The following is a 6,915-nucleotide window of genomic DNA, read 5'->3' as shown; positions in this document are numbered from 1 at the left end:
CCTATTGTATGGTACTATGTTATGCCCAGCCTTTGGAACTTTGGTTTTCCTGAATATGGCTACTATATAAACTCAGCAAAATAAGAAACGTCCCATTTTCATGAACCTGTCTTTCAAAGATAATTCGTAAAAATCCAAATAACTTCACAGATCTTCATTGTAAACGGTTTAAATACTGTTTCCCATGCTTGTTCAATGAACCATAAACAATTAATGAACATGCACCTGTGGAACGGTCGTTAAGACACTAACAGCTTACAGACGGTAGGCAATTAAGGTCACAGTTATGAAAACGTAGGACACTAAAGAGGCCTTTCTGAAATATAAAATATATAAAAATATAAAAATATAAAATATATTTTGATTTGTTTAACACCTTTTTGGTTACCACATGATTCCATATGTGTTATTTCATAGTTTTGATGTCTTCACTATTATTATACAATGTAGAAAATAGTAAAAATAAAGAAATACCCTTGAATGAGCAGGTGTACTAAAACTTTTGACTGGAGGTGTATGTCTTCACACAGGGTGGCCTTTCATTTCGCCGGGCAGGACGTTTGGCAAAATGTTCGCAAAATTAGAGTACACCCACTTCTCCAGACACCACTACTCTCTCTCCCCCTCTCTCTCTCTCCCCCTCTCTCTCCCCCTCTCTCTCTCCCCCTCTCTATCACTCTCCTCCTCTCTCTCACTCTCCCCCTCTGTCTCCCCCTCTGTCTCTCTCTCCCCCTCTCTCTCCCCCTCTGTCTCTCTCTCTCTGTCTCTCTCTACCCCTTCTCTCTCTTTCTGTTTCTCTCTCTCTCTCTCTGTCTCTCTCTCTCTCTCTCCCCCTCTCTCTCTCTCTCCATCCCTCTCTCCATCTCTCTCTCTCTCTCTCTCTCTCTCTCTCTCTCTCTCCCCATCTCTCAATTCAATTCAATTCAATTCAATTCAATTCAATTCGCTTTATTGGCATGACGTAACAATGTACATATTGCCAAAGCTTACTTTGGATATTTACAATATAAAAAATCAATAAAAATGAGAATCAAAAATTGTCAACGGGACAACAGTAACAACAATAACCAACGGTCAATATAACCATACATTCAACAATAACAATAATCATACAGTAGAGGACATGTGCAGGTTTATTGGTCTGTCAGACACTGTCCCTCAACTTATGGCAGGCAGCAATGTAGTGCGCTGCCAACCCACAGCTCTCTGCGTCCTCCCCCAACAGGATGGGTAGCCTATCCTCATCAGAGAGGTCTTTAAAACCTTGAATAAGGATTTCAAATTTGGGGAAATGACACTCTCTAATTGTTTTATATTTTTGACATTTTGTCAGGAAATGCAGCTCCGTCTCAGGTTCTGCTGTTGTGCAGTGGTTGCACAGCCTTTCCTCTACAGGGAGCCAGGTTTTCCTGTGTCTACCCTTCTCAATGGCAAGGCTGTGCTCACTGAGCCTGTACTTTGTCAAGGTTTTTCTAAGGTTTTGATCAGTAACCATGGTCAAATATTTAGCCATAGTGTACTGTCGATTTAGGGCCAGATAGCACTGCATTTTGCTTTGTGTTTGTGCTTGTGTTTCCCAATAAGCAATGTAGTTTTGTTTTGACTGTGTTGTAATTTGGTTTATTCTGATTGATTGGATGTTCTGGTCCTGAGGCTTCAGTGTGTTAGTAGAACAGGTTTGTGAACTCAGCCCCAGGACCAGCTGGATGAGGGGACTCTTTTCTTTGCTCAGCTCTTGGCATTGCAGGGCTTGGTAATGATATGAGAGGGGGTCACTGTATTTTAGATGTTTCCAAAACTTAATTGCTCTTTTTTGAGTTTTTATTATTAGTGGATATTGGCCTAATTCTGCCCTGCATGCATTGTTTGTAGTTTTCCTCTGGACACGCAGGAGAATCTTACAGAACTCTGCATGTAGGGTTTCAATGGGGTGTTTGTCCCATTTGATGAAATCTTGTTTTGCAAGTGGACCCCACACCTCGCTGCCATAAAGTGCAATTGGTTCAATGACATATTCAATTAGTTTTAGCCAAATTTTAATAGGTATTTCAATTTGAATTAGCTTTTTAATGGCGTAGAATGCCCTGCGTGCTTTCTCTCTCAGTTCATTCACTGCCTCATTAAGGTGTCCAGTTGAGCTTATTTTTAAACCTAAGTAATTGTAGTGTGTACAGTACTCTATATATTTTGTACCAATTGAGAACTTTGGTCTAATTCCCTGAGATCTGGATCTTCTCTGGAAAATCATTATTTTAGTCTTTTTGGGGTTTACTGCCAGGGCCCAGGTCTGGCAGTACTGCTCTAGCAGGTCCAGGCTCTGCTGTAGGCCAGGTGCTGTGGGTGACAGCAGGCATAGGTCATCTGCGAAGAGTAGGCATTTAACTTCTGAATTGTGGAGACTAACACCAGGGGCTGAGGATTTTTCTAGAATAGTGGCCAATTCGTTAATGTAAATATTGAAGAGTGCAGGGCTCAGATTGCAACCCTGACGAAGGCCCCGCCCCTGGTTAAAGAATTCTGTCCTTTTCTTACCAATTTTAATGCTGCACGTATTGCCAGTATACATTGATTTAATTATGTCATATGTTTTACCCCCTACACCACTTTCAATAACTTTGTAGAACAGTCCTGTATGCCAAATAGAATCAAATGCTTTTTGGAAGTCGATAAAGCAAGTGTATATTTTGGTATTATTTTGGTGGACATGTTTATCTATCAGGGTGTGTAAGGTGTAAATATGATCAGTTGTGCGATGTTTTGGTATAAATCCAATTTGGCTTTTACTCAAGACATCTCTCTCCCCCCCTCTGTCTCTCTCTCTCTCTGTCTCTCTCTACCCCCTCTCTCTCTTTCTGTCTCTCTCTCTGAGGAGAGAGATGATGATATTAGAGACACATATTTCCCTCAGATTACACAGATCCACAAAGAATTCAAAAAACAAACCCAACACCATTGTAAATACAACCCATATTTATGTTGATTTATTTTCCCCTTTATACTTTTGTCATGTCCTGACCAGTAAAAGGGGTTATTTGTTATTGTAATTTGGTCAGGGCGTGGCAGGGGGTGTTTGTTTTGTGGGGTTTTGGGGTTTTGTTCCATGTTATCTATTTCTATGTGGTTATCTAGTTTTCTATTTCTATTTTGGGGTTTTGGCAACGACCTCCAATTAGAGGCAGCTGGTTGTCGTTGCCTCTAATTGGAGGCCATATTTAAGTGGGTTAGTTTTCTCTTCTGTTTGTGGGTGGTTGTTTCCTGGATAGTCTGTGTACCTTACGGGACTGGTTTCATCGTTTGTTTTGTTTATATGTTTTTCCTTCAATAAATTAAGAAGATGATAACCCGCTGCGTTTTGGTCTACCTACAACGACGCTTCTGACAACTTTAACTATTTGCACATCTTACAACACTGTATATAGACATATACATTATATATTATATATTACATATATATATATTACATATTATACATATACATACAATATGACATTTGAAATGTCTCTATTCTTTTGGAACTTCTGTGAGTGTAATGTTTACTGTTCATTTTTGTTGTTTATTTCACTTTTGTTTATCTACTTCACTTGCTTTGGCAATGTAAACATATGTTTCCCATGTCAATAAAGCCCTTAAATTGAAATTGAATTGATGATGAGAAAGAGAGAGAAAGGAACAACTTAGGCCATCTGTCACGTAATTCATTTAGAAATGTTGCTAAAGCAGTTCTACCCAGAGCTATTTCTGTGCAGACAGAGCTATATATCTAGCTGTGACAGCAGTTCCATCACGTTTGATGCTATCGATCATAACATTCTTGTCAACTGGCAGGAGAAGTGGGTGGGAATCTCAACCTGGAGATGGGGTGATAAAGGGAGGAGAGAGACAGAGAGGGTGAGAGAGGGTATGAGAGAGAGACAGAGAGAGAGAGTGAGCGAAAGAGGGAGAGAGAGAGAAGGGAACAACCTAGGCCATCTGTCACATAGTTCCTTTAGAAATGTTGCTGAAGCAGTTAATCCCAGAGCTATTTCTGTACAGACAGAGCTATTTTTAAAGTATTCAAACCCCTTTACATTTTTCATCATTTTGTTTTGTTACAGAATGTCTTTAAAATGGTCAACAGAATGGAGTTTTTATGTCAACAATCTACAGAAAATACTCTGTAATGTGAAAGTGGAATAAAAAATGTAGCATTTGTTAAAAACGAATGAAAAATAAAACAGTAATTTGGGTAAGTCTCTAAGAATTTTGCACACCTGGATTGTACAATATTTGCCCATTTATTATTTTAAACATTCTTTAAGCTCTGCCAAGTTGGTTGTTGATCATTGCCAGACAACCATTTTCAAGATTTAAGTCAAAATTTTAACCTAGCCACCAAGGAACATTCAATGTTATTTTGTTAAGCAACTCCAATGTAGATTTGGCCTTGTGTTTTAGGTTATTGTTCTGCTGAATGCTGAATGGTGAATGGTGAATGGCAAATTAGTCTTTCAGTGTCTGGTGGAAAGCAGACTGAACCAGGTTTTCCTCTAGAATTTAGCCTGTGCTTAGCAACATTCCATTTATTTTTATCCTGAAAAACTCCCTAGTCCTTGCCGACGACAAGTATACCCATAACATGATGCAGCCACCACCATGTTTTAAAAAAGAGTGGTACCCAGCGATGTGTTGTGTTGGATTTGCCACAAATATACAGTATTTATTTGTGACAGCAGTGCAACCGTGTTCGATACTATAGATCATAACATTCTTATCGACTGGCTGGAGAGGTGGGTGGGAATCTCTGGCATTGCCCTTGATTGGTTCAGGTCATATTTATGTGGCAGACGTTTCTCTGTGAGCACGGGTGGCTCAGTATCATCTGGTACTCAGTACATCATTAACTACTACAACCTGTAATATATCAATTACATCTAAAACCCTACCCTGCCCCATCCTTATTTCTCTGTACATGCTTCCCCTAGGTGACATCATCCTCAATCATAACATTCCGTTTCACTGCTATGTGGATGAACACACAGCTTTATTTACAAATCAGACTAGCTTAGCTACCTTACTCAAGTGTCTTGCTCAGTTACAAGAAATCAGAGGATTCCCATTATTTGGTCCACACCTTGATAGAAACCTAGATTAAAAATAGCCTTGTTCCTTTGTCCACCAATGTAAAGCCTATTGCCAGAAATCTCATTGTCTTCTTTGACTTTGACCTGAAATTTAAAAAAAATTACAGAACATGAACAAATGCTCCAAAAGCAACCAAATAGATTTTAGAAATGGCTCTCGGTAGGTCTTAGCGTGACGATGCAGGTGTTAAGATGTTGGTAACATGAAGTCATTCCAAACTTAATCCACAACGTTATATTCCATCTTACTGAGAGCTTTGCCGTCTCTAGAAGGATGTATTTGGGTGTTTTTGGAGCCTTTTTTCATGGAATCACAGGAAGTTAAAGTAGGTAAGTTTCTTAAAAACATGTGAAATAATAAAAAAAGGTGTCTATAACATTTTACATCAAACATTGAGATTTGGTTGTAAAAAATAAAACTTCACCTTTAACCTTGAGTTACACTTAAAGAAGCCTGTCCGGTCTTGCTTTTATCATTCAAGAAATATTGCTGAAGTCAAGTCATTTGTTTGCAGTCACTGATCTGGAGAAAGTTTGGCATGCTTTTATTTCCTCCCGTCTAGATTACTGTCACTGTTAGTCACAAATCACCACATCATCTACAGTTAGTTCAGAAATGTTGCAGCTCTTAACAGGAACCAGAAAAAAAGAGAGAGACAGAGAGAGAGAGAGGGAGAGAGACAGAGAGACAGAGAGAGTAAGAGGGAGAGACATAGAGAGGAAGAGGGAGAAACAGAGAGACAGAGAGAGGAAGAGGAAGAGACATAGAGAGGAAGAGGGAGAAACAGAGAGAGAGAAAGGAAGAGGGAGAGACGGAGAGACAGAGAGAGGAAGAGAGAGAGAGACAGAGAGAGAGAGACAGAGAGAGGTAGAGAGAGAGAGACAGAGAGAGAGAGACAGAGAGAGGTAGAGAGAGAGAGACAGAGAGAGGTAGAGAGAGAGAGAGACAGAGAGAGGTAGAGAGAGAGAGAGACAGAGAGAGGAAGAGAGAGAGAGACAGAGAGAGAGAGACAGAGAGAGGTAGAGAGAGAGAGAGACAGAGAGAGGAAGAGGGAGAGACATAGAGAGGAAGAGGGAGAAACAGAGAGACAGAGAGAGGAAGAGGGAGAGACATAGAGAGAGAGAAAGGAAGAGGGAGAGACGGAGCGACAGAGAGAGGAAGAGAGAGAGAGACAGAGAGAGAGAGACAGAGAGAGGTAGAGAGAGAGAGACAGAGAGAGAGAGACAGAGAGAGGTAGAGAGAGAGAGAGACAGAGAGAGGTAGAGAGAGAGAGAGACAGAGAGAGGAAGAGAGAGAGAGACAGAAAGAGAGAGACAGAGAGAGGTAGAGAGAGAGAGAGACAGAGAGAGGAAGAGGGAGAGAGAGAGAGAGAGACAGAGAGAGGAAGAGGGAGAGAGAGAGAGAGAGAGTGTGCATCAGGGCTCTGTCACGTAGTAGAGTCAAAGATGCATTTCAAACCCTAGATTTTTTGTTACATGATTTGTTAACAACGTTCAGGAGAAATCGGTTTCTAAAGAAGAACAATAAGATGAGGACGTTGCGCAGCACCATTTATATGACACATCTTTATTTAATATTTAGGTAGTACATTTGGAGTTGTTTGAGTGAGTGTCCAGTCTCTAACATGGCTGCCAGTTTTGGCAACTGTTGATGCTGCAGCTGGCTCCTGTGGATCCAAGATGTCTGCCGATTTTGCCACCTGTGACTGCTGTGATCCGGCTCCTCACAGAGCCACCATGTCTGTCCGTTTCCTCCTGCTCTGGTCCACACTGCTGGCCCTCTTCAATCTAGTAC

Source organism: Salmo trutta, chromosome 5 (genome assembly GCF_901001165.1).
Source record: "Salmo trutta chromosome 5, fSalTru1.1, whole genome shotgun sequence".
Lineage (NCBI taxonomy): Eukaryota > Metazoa > Chordata > Actinopteri > Salmoniformes > Salmonidae > Salmo > Salmo trutta.
The sequence above is the reverse complement of the archived record's forward strand: the minus strand, read 5'-3'. Positions refer to the sequence as shown.